Source organism: Gavialis gangeticus, unplaced genomic scaffold (assembly GCF_001723915.1).
Source record: "Gavialis gangeticus isolate Ggan-Ray unplaced genomic scaffold, GavGan_comp1, whole genome shotgun sequence".
NCBI lineage: Eukaryota > Metazoa > Chordata > Crocodylia > Gavialidae > Gavialis > Gavialis gangeticus.
This window is the reverse complement of record NW_017729008.1, coordinates 1,336,628-1,354,045: the sequence shown is the minus strand read 5'-3', so window position 1 is coordinate 1,354,045 and position 17,418 is coordinate 1,336,628.

The window sequence follows — 17,418 nt, the reverse complement described above, 5'->3', positions numbered from 1 at the left end:
AGCCCCTCCCTCAGGGGGAGATCCGTTCAACTGAGGACAGAGGCTACTCCGTAGGGACTGTCCCTCAGTTAGGTCTCCTCCAGCGTGGGCTCTCGCTGCTTTTCATACCTCGGTCGGTCTTGCATTGATTGATTCTCTGGTTACTGGACTGTTCTGGCTTGGACTCTGACTTCGTTTTCGGATCACCCTCAACACACTGACTACAACTTACCTGGCTTTCGACCTCGGCAATCACCTCAACCATCCGATTGTCCTTCGGGACTGGCGTCACGACACATTGAGTTACAGTTCGTCCTATCGTTTGTGTTTATCCTTTCATAAGCTGTCCAGCAGGCAGCCGCCCCTAGCTCCAGCTAGATAGCAAGGGCTTGCTGGTGAACCCTGTGAGCCAACAGACCCCTCTGTTTGTTCAGTGTTACCACCCACTGTAACTGAAGATAGTTGCCTACGCCTCAAAAGCGTAAGTTGAATAAACCCTCTTGTTTAAGAAACCACCACGCTTCCGTGCCGCTCAGTACTCCATTGCCAAAAACTCCCGCCTGTCCGCTCCAATTGCCACCACCCAGCCGCCCCACCGTGACCACGACCGTGAGCTTGGCTCGCCAGCTCCGGGGCAGTGACAATAAGATCAAACATAACAGCTATGCTGGCAAAATCAAAGTGCAAAAGCAGCTCTGGCATCTAGCATTAGAAGACAGCTTCCATTAATAGAGCTTCTGCTCTTCAAGGGAGCTGGTATGAGCATGCTGGCAGAAAATGTCTTTTGGCACAGCTGAAACTACATTAGGGGATTCTGCCACTATAGCTAGGCCACCATAATGATGGTGGCAGTATCCTCACAGTATAGACTAAGACGTAATCACCAAAATATCTATGGCCACAGGCTCTTGAGCCCACCTCAAGAGTTAGTATCCTGGAGTCATGCATGAAGTGTGCCTAATCTCCTAGGTAGACAAAATTCTTTGGGTAAATGTGATATCTCTTATTAGAGTAACTAAATAGTTAGAAAAAATGTTTTTTGCAAGCTTTTGGGCACAAACACCCTTCTTCAGGCATAGGGAGAGTCTGCTGGTGTTTTGTCTGCTCTCGGGTAGAATAGAAGCCAATATGCAAAATGCAGGTCTGTGAAAATACAAATGCATGGCAGTGAGGATCAGAGGTGATAGGAGACAAAAGGTGTGAGGCAGGTGTGGGGAAAGGGGGAATGTTGACCTGGTGATAGAATTTAGGGGCATTTGTACATGTGATGAAATTTGCCTTTAAAGTGGCTTAATTGCCCTTTTGCACTGCTTTAATGGTGTCACTGTTTCACTTGTGGTGGTGTATTTTGTTTTAATTGTGTCATGATGTACACGTGTGGTGGCATATTTTGCTTTAAATGACTTTGTTATGTAGCAAAGTAGAACACAACTGATATATTCTTGTTTGCTACAAAACAAAATGCAGCAATACATCTGTAGAAGGTGCAGGGAGAGCTGAAAGCCCAGGCATGCTCGGGGAAGCTCGGGCTTGGCAGGTTTCCAGCACTCTGTGCACCATCCTTGCCACCTTCTCCAGCTACCAGCACACCCAGCCACACTCCTGTCACCTTCCCACACGGCACCAGGGGCAAGCCAGCTCATTCCTGGGCAGGCCCTGGAAGTAGAAAGTCAGTGGGGGTGGCCCTGGGAGGTGCTGCCACCTTGGAGGGAAGGAACAAGTTCCCTCGCAGCTCAGGGGCTGTGCAACCCGGTGGCAGCTCATGCAGGAAGGCTCCACTGAAGGGGGGCAAAAAAAAAACGATGAGAGGCCCACTTTTTTTTTTTTTCCAGGGGAGCCTGCCTGCCTCTCCTGTGGCTGGGGGTTGAACTGCTGGCAGGCACCATGCCACTGAAGGAAGCACTGGGGTGCCCTGCAGCTCAGCCAGCTGTGTGAGATGTGGTTAGCCTCTGGGAGAAAAAAAAATAAGATAAGGCCCCTTGCCACTTTTTTCTTTTTTTTTGTCACGGAGCCTACCCATGCAAGCTGCCACTGGGTCGCAAAGCCCCTGAGCAACAGGGGGCCCAATCCTTCTCTTCATGGCACTGGCACCACCCAGGACCACCCAGGAGGGGTGCTAGCAGGTAGGCGCTGCCCAGGGAGTGCCATCTCCACAGTAGGAAGGACCAAGCCCTGCTACAGCTCAGGGCTCATTGGTAGCTTACCCCTCAGCTGTGGGAGAGGCAGGCAGGCTATGGGGAAAAAAAAAGTTTCAGGCCCCTCACTGCTTTTTTGTTTTTTGGTGGAGCCTGCCTGCAGCTGGGGCTGGGGAAGCAGGGAGGGGTGTTGTTGAGCTGACAGTGGGCTATCATTGCTCTGTCACAGTGATGGAAGTCCCTAAATTGAAACAGTGGGTTTTTAATCAAAACAATTAAAAACTCACCAATTAACAACCTACCATTTAAATTTAGGGAGAACTAAACCCCCATCACATGTACAAGCAGCTTCACTGGTAAAATGTAGAGAGGTTACCTGGGGTTATCAGAAGGCAAGCAGGTGCTAATGTACCATATATCCAATGACTATATTTAGTCCATGATTTTTTTGTATCCAGTAGATTTATGAAGTGAAGTTCATAGGCTTATCTGTGAAAGGTGTTTTATAAATTCCCTTTGAGGATTAGAACTGAGAAACTGGAGAGAGAGTGGTTGTCATGTGGCATGCACAGGTAATTGGGTATTTTTGTCTTTGATAGATTTTTGGTGTGGGTTCATTCTGGTACATAAATATTGTTCAGTTTCTCCTACATATTTTCCATCAGGGCTTTTAGTGCACTGGATTAGATATATTACATTTCTGGAGGTGCAGGTGTAAGATTTAGGAATGGAGATGGTTTTGTTTTGGGGTGTAGTTAGTGTAGGGGTGGTGATGTGGTGGCAGGTTTTTCCATTTTTTGTCCTGGTATGGTCTGAATCCATTTGATGTACTTTGGGCCATAGGGAGTTTGCTTCTGGTGATGAGGTTGACAAGATTTGATGCTTGTTTAAAGGCTAGGATGGGCTGTTCTGAAAAGAATTCTTTAAGAATTGGGTCTTTATCTAGTATGGATTGCAATATTTTTAAGCAACACTGCCTAATCCCCTATGCAGGAACCAGACTTGAATCCCTACATCTCTTGTTTGGCAGGTAGACAATAAAGGAAATGTTTTGTGATAGGAGACATTTCATAATCAGCATATAAATGGGCTGGTAAGTCTGTTTTCACAGTTCTACAAATCTTTTTTCATGTTTTCCGAGAGAAAGAAAGCCACAAAACAAATTTAGGAGGTCCATGCACTGTCCAGATGTGTGATGAGACACTGTGCAGAGGTATGTGGTTACACTTGCCTATAAAAATCATAGAAAATATTCCTTTGCTATTCTAATGAATACCAAGCATTTCCTTTTAGAATTCTGTTATTTTTCTCTTTACCCAAAAAACCTGTTATCCTCCCATTTCCTTCATGAATAGAGTGGCGGCTACATTCTGGTGTGACCCAGCTAAGATTTGTTTTTTTCTGTGACGGCGGCAGGAATGTACGAAACCCTTTATTAAATGTGTCAGTTTCAATGGAGCTGCATTGATATATACTAGTTTTTCCACCTATTCTTCCCTCTGGTCTCCCTAATGTACCTAGTCTTCTCTCTTTTAGATTAGATCTTTCCTGCAGTGGATTTTTTCATTTCCTTTATCTTGTACAGCATGGACCGTGTAGTTAGTGTGATTGTTTTGGTTTATGTATTAAGCACTATGTGCATATCCTTGAAAGGTACGATCATTATACTTAAATGTTCAAACTATTCATATTTAATTAGAATTAAAAATAGTATATGTCATTTTACATCATTCATATCAAGAAGTCATTTTAAATCTTGTTGTTATTTTGATATCTTTATGGATATAATCAGGACATTAGCTTGAAAAGGGTTCTGTCAGTGGTAACAGGGAAGGCAGAATAGCACTTGCAAAGGAAATAACTGGCATATTTTGGTATGAAGAGTTAGATTTTAGACCTGGCATGTTTTCAGAAATATTTTTGTATAGTCATGATTATATGATCTGAACTACTCCTAGAACTCTATAGAAGTTAAATTTAACTGTTAGCTGGCCTTAGTGTATGTTTTTATTTTAAAAGCTACAGATCACAGTTTGTCATGTATGTTTAATTAGACCCTACAGAAAATATTATAAAACCTTTACTTTTGGTTTTCCATTTCTATTTTCATGGAGGTTTTGCCATATATAATCATCCCAGGGATATGAATAGACTAGCAGCATGGAATATGTTGGTAACTTTTTTTTCCATGGAGAAAAAAAAAATAATTAAAAAAAAAAGAATTCATTCTCCACTCATTTAAATGAGACATAACAAAATGAGGAAAATCTAGAAAAAAAAAATGTAGCTTCAAGCAATAAAATTAATGATCTGACAAATGTAATTGCTTACAGTGTAGAGCAGAATGTCTTTGAATCATTTTGAATTATGGCAACCAGGAATCTATTCCTCATGACCTTGTATTTTTGTATATAGCCAGCAGTAATTAAAACAATGTTTGTATTTTTTAAGTTGTCCAGACTCAGTGACAGATGAGGGATTCTGGCCATTTATGAGATACAGAAATGTTCTAACACTTCAGTCCCTAACAATGATACAAGTCCTGTAGGAACAACATCAGAGACACAACTTCTTACCACATTCTCTGGATCTAATCTTGCACTTCCTGAACTCAGTGGCAAAGGTTCTATTAACATTAATGCTGACAGAATTATGGGGTATGTACAGACATTACACATAAGGTGCAGACAATTTTTGCCTCATCTGGCCACAGAAAGCAGTCTATAACCATGACCAAACACAAATGCACAGCTGCAGGTCACTTCATAACTGACTGATCAGGTGAAAATTTGAACCCTTTTTGCATGTGGGTTCAGATGAAGATGTTTCAAATGATATCTTCTGTAACTTCTGTCTGTGCTGCCTCCCAGACTGTTGCTGTTTTCATAATGGGAGTGGGGAAAAGGAGGGGAGGGAGTTTGGTTTGGGTTTTCTTTCAGCCCCTACTTGAAGGTAAGGTGGATGAATTGGAGCCCCCTCAGGTGGGGGGGGCTCCAGTTCAGCCACCCCACCCTCCAGCACTGGCTGAGGAACCTCAAGAACAAGCTCCCTCTTTTCCCTTTCCCCCCTCCCATTCAGAAAAGGGAGGGAGGAAGAGCCGTTGCTAGGGGAAGCCAGATGCAGGCTCCAGAGAGCAGCTAGATTCCCCTCCCTCCTAGAACCAACAGTGAACTTCTGTCTGGTGCAAGAGATCACTGTATTTCAGACCACTCCCTGCAAAGCGTTCTCAGTTACAGCAGGGAGATGCACTTCTGCCTGCACCCTTAGATAGACATAATGCTAAGTCAATCTAAGTTCCAATTTATAGACATGTTTGAGGTGGTTAGATCAGGCAAAAAAAAAAAAAAGGCTGGCTTCATTCAACAAGCTCCTGTACATGTTCAGAGTACAACCCCGGAGCCATGAAAGCCCAGATGCTCACCCCAGACCCAGGGCAGCACTTTTCCTACCCCGGCTTTCACACTGACCTGGGTATTTTTAGCTTCCCGACCTTCCTAGCCCCAGAGGGACCAACCCCAATGAGCCCATCAACACCCCTGCAAAACTTGCTGCCCCTCCTGATCCTGCTTGCCCCCCACTCCAACTTTCTTAGATTGGGTTCCTGCCATGACTCCCTGTACCAGTGAATGCGTGTACATGCTACATCCAATCTATGATTGTGCAGCTTACAATAAGCCATATGATCACAGATTGGGTACTGAGAATGTGTGTATGTACCTATAGAGATCATTGAAAATAGAGATGGCAGGTACTTCATGCAGATACTTAGCCCAACCTCTTGCCCAAAGGCAGGATTAGATGCACTTAAATATTTCCTGAAAGTTGTAGATCAGGCCCTATATTTTGTTGCCAGAAGTGATATTGTACATAGTTGTTACTACTAGAAATAATCCACAATAATATTGAAAATCCAAATAATTATTAGTGTCATGAGTAATAACATACCTCATTTATCATTGGGTCACTGAGTTCTCTGAGTTCAGAGAGGGACCTGGATCTTTGCATAGTTAAGTCTATAAAAGCAATATACTTTTTTTAGAATTGGGTATTTGTTATTTTTGCAAAACACTAATAAACCCCAGAAACTACAGTAAATTATCACAAAATGTCATTTTAGCATGCAATATCACTTTTTTTGTCCCAGAAGGAATTTTATCAATGGTCCCCAAAAACTGAAAGAGAGGGCTGTGACAGGTAAGGGTGTTTTGTCCTCCCTGGCGTCTGGCACCCCTAGTGGCCACACTGGCCTACCCAGTTTCCTCAGCTTGCTATCTCTTGTCTGCCATTACTTGACATTGAATATATAAAGGAGAGGCTGCCCATAGAGGCCAGCACAGCCTATTTCTTGGTGCCTTTTACTTCTTTGCCCTTACCTATGGGTGTACCCCCTCTTTACGAGCATCTTAGTCACCATAGAGTCTAGAATAATGGCATCCAGCCTTCCCCATAGTCATGGCCAGGCCTTCCAGATGACTCCCAGTGGTCCCTTCATAGCAAACCTCTACATCCTAATTAACACTGGGCCTTGGGCCCCGCAACCCTTGTCCAAGCTTTTATCTGCCTGACTTTAGCCCTTTTTAGCTGGCTGAGACCCTTCAGCCTAAGTCCACTGCCTTGGACCCTAGCTTCCTGGGTCTCAGATCCAGTACCAGAGAGTGCCTCTCAGGCACCCCACTTGTGGCCTCCTCCACCCTTGCAGCCACAACTCAGTATTCTGGTCACAGACTTAAATAAAGAAAACAAGACCAACACACAGAGAGTTAATTATCTGGTTCTAACTCAACCTCAACCCCCTCGAGGCCATAACCTTTGTCACCTTCATAAGAAGTGGCCTCAGTTCTCCCAGCCCCAGGGTGCCTCCTTTCCTCTGGCAGCTAGCTCTGTCTGCCAGCTCCTTCCCCTGCAGCCTGCAGGCCTCAACTGCCTGCCCCAGCTCAGAGTGCAGGCTGATATGCAGCCAAGCCTAGCCCCTTCTGGTCAGCTGACTACCCCCCTGGAGATGTGCCCAGTGGCTCCTACTCAGCCTAATGAGTTGTTGGGCTGTCCCAAGGTTTTTAGCAGGCTCCGGTCTCAAGGCTGGAGTTCTTGTTGGGGCTGGCTTTTGCAGCACTCTGTGGGCTACAAAAGTCCTGCTTGCCCCTCTGATTGCAGTTAACAGGGTGGGAGTTCCCTGTCACATGGATAGTTTCAATTAAATGCTGACCTTGCTAATTTACCATAAAGTCTTAAAAATCAGAAACAAATATCACAAAGAAAACAAAGACTTAAAGCCAAAAGTCTCAGAGGATCCCCAAGTTCTCTGGGGCTAACCTGTCAGAAGAGAACACCAGCTGTTCCAGCCTGTTGCTCATGTTCCCTGGAGCATAGTACACAGATTACTTCATACATCAGGAGTTTGAAGGAGCATTTAACTGCACTTAGTGAGCTGCTCAGTTTTTAAGAGATAACAGTTCATCTTAAACCTGCCTGTGTCCAAAGCTTTTATGTACAAAGGCAGTCAATATGCAGTCCAGGCACTCTCAAAATAAGATCCACATGAATGCAAATACTATGTTTGGAAAACATGCTTGTGGTGCTGGCTCTGTGCCACATACTTAGTAAAGGAATTTTATAGACTTCAAGGCCAGCAGTAGTAATAATATCAATTGTGAGACAAAACATTTAAAAAGCATGAATATTTCAGTTCTTGTTGCAAACTATTGGATCAGCACCTACCGTTGTAATAAACTATGTTCTACTAGGAATTAACATAATGAAGGAATGCAGTTGCAGGCCAACCTGAAGTAAACTTTCTTCCTCAAGTTACTGGCGTGTAGGGACTTATCCAGTGCTCACTGAAATCAATGGAGAGACTGCCAGTGGCCTCAGTGGACTCTGGATAAAGCCCAAACAGAGCACCTTTTTGTCTGGTAAAATTTCAGTCCTGATAGACACGGTTTCAGTTCCAACCCTGCAAACACATAGGCTGGAGTTTTCAAAGGACAGAAAAGAGTTTGGCAGAAACATACTATTGACATTTCATGGGAGTTGGATACTTACATTTTTTTAACTCTAATGAAAATCCCAGCTGTAAGCATGTGTGTAACTCTACTCACATGAATAATACTATTGATTCTGGATGGACTCTACAAGTGAATAGCAGGAAGAGAATTAGATAGATGTTTATAAGTTAAGTTACCCTCACAGCAGAGGTGAAGAAGTTGATGCTGAGAGGCAGTAACAGGCTGGCAGGCCTCTCACAAGAGTATGAGACTAAGCAGGTAAGTTAGTTTAGACCAGCCCCTGTTTGCTAGTATGCTTATTTAAACTGAGCATAAACTTTGCATTCGTTGAGTTTTAGCTGTTCATTGCCTATATTATTCTCCATCCCCTTTTTGATTACTTCTGTCCGCTGAGAAGTTATCACTACTGAGGTGCCCTCAGTTCTGTCAAGAGAGATATCCTTTTCCTGAGAGGTTTCAACTAATTCAAATGCATGAGCAAGTTTTAGTATTTTAAATGATTCTTTCCCACCCATATTATCCTCTACATGTGTATATTGATATTCATCATGCCCTGCAATAATCTTTGGTTGTGGAGAATTAAAATTTAATTGACTGACAGATTAATGACTCGATATTCCTCCACAAAGGGCACATTTTGACATACTTTAAATTGTTTCTTTTAAGATGTGCTACAAAAGGTTTGGTTCCTTAAGTTTCTATAATTATTATTTGCTAAGAACCAGATTCTGATGCCTTTACACATAATAAATAGTACTTCATACTAAAGTATTATTTATTAAATAGTAGAGATCAAAAAAGCTTAAAACACTCATTAAGCTACTGTGGTTAAGGCATGTCAATCTCCATGGCCAACGGTACACAAGGGAATCATGTGACCAGATTAACTTCCAGCTGTCTCTGACTCCCCATTAATGGCTGAGTCACCCGGAGTGGCCAGTGGCATGTGGCTGAAGCAAAGTTCAAATAAACATCTCTGGAGCCATCATGAGATATTTTAACCATTCTGCCAGCATGTCCCTTTTATACCACAAGTAATCCCACTGAAGTCAAAGGTATAAATTTTATTTACATAAGTATAAGTATCAGAATCAGGCTGTAGACCTTTATGCTGCTGTTACCACTTAGTGAATTCACATGCACTAAAATGTACTGAGGAACATTTTGGGTCAATATTCATATAGCATACCCACCATGAATCCATCAAAGCAAGGAAATGAAGAATTCAGCTACAGGATAGCATATTCCCTCTACTTCTTGACTCACAGACCTACATTTTATCATTACCATCCAAAAGTCATTTTAGAACTCAGTCCTAACTGTAGATTCAAAACCTGGCACCCAGGTCAGGTCAGGTCACGTCACGTCACGTCACGTCACGTCAAGTCAACTTTTATGGCTGAGCAAAAATTTGTCTAGTATTATCTACTAATTTATATTAACCATAGACCTGATCTCTCTCACACAATACTAAATATCATGCTCATTAGAGAGATGAATGCCATGGCATTAAATGGAGGTAAGCTGTAACCAGAATAGCCAGTTTTAGTGGGAACAGCCCCACATTAGCATTTTAATCAGTATATATTTTATTAAATTCTAAATTTTTACAAGGATTTTTCATTAATTAAATTGAAATTAATAAAGTACTTCTGATATGCTATGGCATTCAGTTCACCATTTAATGTAATCACAAAACACCTGAATTTGATATAAGTACTTTACTCTCATGGGTAAAATAAAATGATGATTAGGATGTTTAAGAGGAAACCTAAAAACCCTAACTCCTGATTGTTTGATTAGAAAATGTTAGTATATTCTTTCCAATAACAAAATGCATATTTTTTATATAATGCACAATGAGGTTAATTATATGGTATCTCCTCACATGCTGACGAAAGCTGGTTTGCATGTTAATGTAGGGAAGAAACAGCATTAAGATTGTCAGTGCTGGACATGCTTCAGTGTTGCCTTTTAATTAAAACTTCAAATTTCTGAGAGAATAGCTGGAAAAGAATGTACTGTAATCTTACACAAGAGTTAGGCTTACAAAACACAACAGTCACATGGGCTTGTTTCCTGTCACACACTGTTAGCATCAATGACATTACTTTTGCCAAGTTCACTTGATCTATGCATAAAAGAGATGCTTACTTTTCAAGAGTAATTTGCCCAGCAATACTAAAAACATCCAAAATTCCTTCACAATTAACAAGCCTCCCCTCATAGCCATTATTAATATGTGGCAAATACCATTCAAGGAAAAACAAAATACTTAGCTACTGCCCTTGCAGCATTTTCTTTGTGTGTGTATGTACTCTTTTCATGGAGTTGCGGTTTGTTTTGTGTGTACATGTTTGTATTACTTACTTATTTATTTTCAGCATCTTTCATTAATTCCTACATTGCTGCAGTTCCACTGTTATCCATGGAATCTGAGACAGCTGAGAATTTCTTCAAAGACAGAGTTATGTCCAAAATGAGCCATAATCCAAGGGGAAAAATGATTTATATCTGATTCTGGTTCTGATTTATATCATTCTCTCCAGGCAATAAGTGAATATCATATTTTCAAAGCTAGGGTGTCAGACTTAACTAAAGGTATATTAAATACAACAGGCTGAATTCTTTGTCACTTGCATTGCTTTAAATTGAAAGTACAGTCATTACTGTGAGATGCTCTATAGTTACATGGGTGTTAATAAGAGCCTAATTTGGCTTAACATTTCTAGATCTTCTCCTTAATAATAATATATCTCAAATTAGAACATCAACAGACTAATATTTGGACATTTGGTTCATTCAGGATTACATTTATTATTAATATACTGATTAGAATACTTTCTGTAGAAAAAGCAGAATAAATAAGATAGGAATAAATCATTTTCTTTTTGAACTTTCAGTGAATAAGATTATTTAGCCAGTGTACTTCAACAGGAGCTAAAACATTTAATCAGAACAAAGTTCTTTGAGTAAAAGTGGTATCTTTTATTAGACAAAACTAAAGAGCTGGATAATTTGTTTTTTACAAGCTTTCAGGCACAAATACCCTTCTTTAGACATAGGGAGAGTCTGCTGGTGTTTGTGTGGGATAGAAGCTTAAGCCATTATGCAAAATGCAGGTCTGGGAAAATGCAAATGCATGACAGGGGCGATCAGAGGGGGAGTTAATAGGTTGAGATAGGTTGGGGGAAAGAGTCAGGGTTTGAATTGCATTCTGACTTGGGGGGGAGGGGGTCTACAGTGGCGGCAGCCAGGAGCCGCCACCACCACCACCACCTGAGGCATGGGGCAGACTAGGGGGCCCTTGTCTCTTATGGGGGAACTCAAGTCTCTTAAGGGGGGACTCAGCCCCCCCAAACTTCCCCATAATTTGAACCTTGGGAAGAGGGGAATGTTGACTTGGTGACAGAATGTAGCTGGTAAAATGTGGAGAGGTTACCTGGGGTTATCAGATGTTAGGCAGGTTATAATATGTCTTATATCCAATGTCTGTATTTAGTTCATGATTTTTTGTATCCAGTAGATTTATGAAGTGGAGTTCATAGGCTCATCTGTGAAAGGTGTTTTGTAAATTCCCTTTGAGGATTAGAACTGAGAGACTGGAGAGAGTGTGGTTGTCTTGTAGCAACCACAGGTAATTGGGTATTTTTGTCTTTGATAGATTTTTGGTGTGCATTCATTCTGGTACACAGTTGTTGTTTGGTTTCTCCTACATATTTTCCATCAGGGCATTCAGTGCATTGGCTGAGATATATTACATTTCTGGAGGTGCAGGTATAAGATCCAGGAGTAGCGATGTTTCTGTTGTGGAATGTAGTTATTGTGGGAGTGGTGAAGATGTGTTGGGAGGTTTTACATTTCTTGTCCCAGCATGCTCTGGATCCATTCAGTGCACTTTGGGCCATAGGAAGTTTTCTTTTGGTGATGAGGTTGATGGGGCTTGGTGCCTGTTTAAGGCTAGGATGGGTGGCTCTGTATTAATGCCAAAGTTGTACTTAATAAACAAACAAGATCCTTTTCCTTGAAGGAGGGGTTTCACTGTGATGCATTTGCATTTATAATATTTGTTTTTAAAATTTCTTCTTGCTCATATTTATCTTAAAGAAATTATCAAAGTGAGATGATTTGGCTTGTACTTTCTGGGCAGAAGTGCATAAACTTCTAACACTCTACAGCATTCCAGAACAAACACAAAACATTATTAGACTTTTATATAAAACTATATCACAACTTAAGAAACTGAGCAGTTATAGTCTTTAAGACAACTGAGCAGTTGTCTTGCTTCAAAGGCAAACCATTTTTTTTTAAATTTAAATAATAGAATCACAGAGAAGTAGGGCTGGAAGGGACCTCCAGAGGTTATCACGTCTGTCTCCCTGCCTGAAACAGAATAATCTCTATCCAAACTATTCTATTCAAACCATAAGCTAAACTCTACCTAAGAATACCCTCAACCTTGACACAACACAGACGTAGTGCCCTAACCTGCCACAGGAAAAACAGGAGAGCTGTGACAGCCAATATCCTGCTTCTATGAAATGTTGTCAATATATGCTCAAGGGATCCTAGGTTGAGGGCCATATCACCCCCACTACAGAGAAAGTGATAACCTCCACAGTCCATACCAATCTGACCATGTGGTAAAATTCCTTTCTGACCCCAAATATGATGGTCCATTTGACCTTCAGTGGATAGGCAAGACCCTTTAGCCAGGAACCTCTGGTTTGGGTTCCAGTAGGCATTGACACACCCCAAAGTCCCCAACCTTGACTATAGCTAACACCCAATACCTCTGAGGAAGGCTTAAAAACACCCTGATACGTGTAGCAGAAAAGGGCAGGAGAAACCAGCAAAGCCCAGAGGCATGGGAAATGCCCATAGTAGACCATAGGCATAGCTACACCTAGACCATCCCCAACCAGTGGTTGTTCAACCTGTTCTTGAACATCTCCAGGCATGAAGAGTCCACACCTTTCCTAAGCAGTCTATTCCACTGCCTCACTATTCTCACAATAAAGAAGTTTTTCCAGATATCCAATCTAAACTTAGTTTGCTGCAACTTCAAGCTATTGGTCTGCATCCTTCTCTCTGCAGCAAGACAGAAAGGTGCTTTTCCTCTTCTTTATGGCAGCCCTTCAAGTATTTGAAGACTGCTACCATGTCCTCTCTTAAGTACCTTTTCTGCAAGATGAACTTGCCTAGCTCCTTCAGCCTCTTCTCATATCACTTGCCTCCCAAGCCCTTGATCATCTTTGTTGCCTACTTCTGGGCCCTCTCTAACTTCTCTATGTCCTTTTTAAAAATGTGGAGCCCAGAACTGCACATTGTACTCCAGATGAGGCCTAACCAGTGCTGAGTAGAGAGGCATGTTCACTTCTCACGTCTTGCATCTAAAACTGAGAATCTATTGATTCAGCCCAAAACTGCATTGGCCTTTTGTGTAGCTGCATCACGCTGCAGACTCATACTGAGTCTGGTCTACCAAGACTCCCAAGTCCTTTTCAGTAGTGCTGCCATCCAGTCAAATGTCACCCATTTTATAGATGTGTTTCTGATTATTCCTCCCAAGGTTTAGTACCTTGCACTTGTCTGCATTGAACTTCACCCTGTTAGCTCTAGCTCTACTTTCCAGTCTCTCAAGATCCTTCTGAATTATGCTCACATTCTCCAACATGCTCACAGTCCTTCCCAGTTTTATGTAATCTGCAAATTTGCTCATGAAACTTTCTGTGCCAGCATCCAAATTGTTACTAAACACATTGTACAGCACCGGGCCCAGGAAAGACCCCTGTGGGACTGCACTTGAAACCTCCTGCCATTCTGACATGGACCTGTTAATAGTTACCCTTTGTTTCTAGCTACTGACCCAGTAATCTATCCACCTTATAGAAGTTTTATCTAGTCCACATTTCTCCAAGTTATTTATTAGAAGGTTGTGTGGGACTTTGTCAAAAGACTTAATGAAGTCCAGATATACTAAATGTACATGAATATTAGATGACCCTAAATATAAGATGAACCTCCAATAATTAGATTCTATACATGGAAAACATATAAATTTGTTATAATTTTCCAGGGGTGTTGGTTGTAGTTGTATTGGTCTAAGGACATAGGGAGACAAGATTCTTTGGGTAAATCTGATATCTTTTGTTAAACCAACTAAAATAGTTGGAAAAATTCTTCTTTGCAAGCTTTTGGATACAAACACCCTTCTTCAGGCAGAGGGAGCATTTGCAGTTGTTTTGTGCTCTCCTGGATCGGATGGAAGGCATACTGGTTTTCATCCCAAACAGGAGAGCACAAAACAATTGCAGATGCTCCCTCTGCCTGAAGAAGGGTGTTTGTACCCAAGAGATTGTAACGAATATGTTTTCCAACTATTCTAGTTAGCCTAATAAAAACATATTATACTTTTCCAGGCATAGAATCTAATTAGTGGAGGTCTGTATGGAATGTGTCCCCCTCCCACAGCAAGAAAAATAAATTTGCAGGATCAGATATTGCCCTTGCCCTCTGCCCCCTCAACACCTTCCCTTTTTATCCCCTTGCCCCTTCCTTACAGTTAGACCATGGTCTCCCTGAGGACATGGCAGTGCGGAGCAAATTTGAAAACAACAACCTTGAAATAAACATACATGTGGTAATTTGTATATAGTACCCAAAGGCTTAGTTCATCCAGAATTGATGCATTTTACCCTTTTTGAAACTGCTGCAGATTTTAGCACAGATACTCTATAAACACACTTTTAAGCATCACTTGTGTACCTACTTCTACATAGTACGAACTATGCATGATACTACTCCAAAATCAAAAAGCTCATGCTTAACTATATAGTTCATTGGGCTGGGCCCCAGCAGAGTCAACAGCATTTCCATCCATAGTATCCCCACAGCCCAGCACTCCTGATTATGTATGTGTACTCCAGATACCCCCACCACATCCACCTCCACTTTCTGATTTGGTGGCCTCTAATAAATCCCCATCATTATATTGGTACTGCATCTTTCACCTTTCATAACCCAAATGCACTCGGTTCTACTGGCTTCTTCCTTCTGAACCACAGAACAAGTGTATGTGGATTTTTTTGACATTGAAGGCAACAACACTACCTTGTCTCCCAACCCTGTTCTTTCAAAACAGAGTGTTTTGATGTTCACATTCCAGTTATAAGAGCTGGCCCACCAGGTCTTGGCGATGCCAATGAGATCATAGTTCTTTTCACAGGTTGCACCTTTCAACTTATATTGTTTATTCCCTGTACTTATAGCACTTGTATACATGTATCAGACATATTTTACGTTTTGATCTACTCACTTCCCTTTTCAGAGTTGTTGCAGTTCTGTAACTCTCTGGCCCTTTCCCAGAGTTAATACAACAGTGGCCAAATTCTGCTTTAAATGATCATGTGAGGACCTAATATAATTATCTACTTGAGGTCACACTTGACCTCAGTGTAATGGGCACCATACTGAGAAAAAGTGGGTTTTTTTCTGTTACACAAAATGGTTGTGCTCAGAGGTATACCTGCTGAGCTGTGCTGCTGCTGTGATATAGATATACCCCCAAACTGTAAGTTAGTAAGACTCGGAACCCTACAACTTTTATTCCCATGAATGCCACCTTTATCCTGGGTTGCTAATAGACCGGACAGTAGAGATAAGATTCTTTCCATTTTCTATAGTCTGTGTAAGGCATGACAACATTAGAACTGATTGAACCTACTAGAAGGGGATGGGAGCATCTTCAGGGGACATAGCTCTAGGGAACTCACATGACTCCTGTGCTCCTTTTAGGATGTGTGGTTTCATACTACTCACAATGCAGGGCATTGCCCAGAAGACATCATCTGAACCCATATGAATAAAGATTGCAGGAGTGGTTCCTAGGTGAATAAGCTATAGTCCAGTTGCTAAGAGAAAATAATGCAGCAACAAGCAAAGTATAATGGCAACAAATTTCCTTTTAGAGAAGTTACCTCTCTTTCTTAATCCATATCTGAGTTGTGGGGGATTAGTATAAATAATTTTCATGAGTAAAGACTAATGGCTATATATTAATTAGCTTCAGTGGTCTTTAGGTTATAGCGATAAGAAAAGCAATATAGGAAAGAAATAACACAGAATTATAAATTGAAGGATTTCCTCCCAGACAAATTTGAGATCTGTATGTATAAAGCATATTCTTCTTATATAAATGTAGTTTTTTTTTATTTTTTGCAATCACAATGAAGATTTAATCTCTGACTGCTCAGTGTCTTCATTACTTGATCTCACAATTTTTTAGAAGCAGGGATTAACCTTGTTTCCAGATAAAATTAAGGGGTGCTATGAAAGGTTTGTTATGCCCAAACTGGCTCAAAAAATCCTGTTTTTATGACATCTCCCTGATGCCAAAGAAATAATTGTAACATTACACATTTAGCATTCTGTTTCTCCAGTGGAAAATTACTTGGGAGGCAAGAACAAGTATATCTACATAATCCTTAATATAAGTTTGTCTGACCTATTCTTAAAAATCTGTAGGGATGAGAATTCTACTAGGTAACCTGTTCCAGTGTGTATCTAGCCTTAATGTTTAAATATTTTCTTAATATCTAATTAAACTTTTTTTTACTGAAAATTACATTGTCCAGCCTCCAGTGGATGTGATAAAATTGATCACCATCATCTTTATAACGACCTTTTATGTATTTGAAGAATATCATGTTTCATGTCCATTCTGACGAGTTAGGGGGATGGACCAAGGTGGTCAAGGGCCCTAAGGCTTGCCGCACCAAGGTCCCTGCCCCACCGGAGCTTAGCAACAGGTATGAACCTCTTGCAGCCCCAGCAGAGCCTGCTGAGTTGCCAGCTCCTGCAGGCAACACAGGCTCAACTGCAGCTACCGCTCCCGCTCTCCCCAAGACAAAACATAAAATGTTTGTTGTGGGAGACTCCATCCTGAGGGGGACTGAGGGGGTAATCTGCTGTCCCAACCCCTTAGCCTGGGAAGTCTGCTGCTTCCTGGGGGCCCATATCTGAGACATTGCGGAGAAGATCCCTAAGCTTCTCCACCCCATAGACCACTATCCCATGCTCCTTATTCATGTGGGCACCAATGACATGGCTTGGAGCACTCCCAGGCGGGTCATGGGGCACTACAGGGATTTGGAAGTGGGGCTAAAGGGGCTGAGGGCATGGGTGGTGTTTTTGTTAATCCTCCCAGTCTCAGGGTATGGTCTGAGGACGGAGAAGAGGATCCAGGTAGTGAACCAAAGACTGTGGCACTGGTGTCATCAGGAAAGCTTTGGCTTCCATGA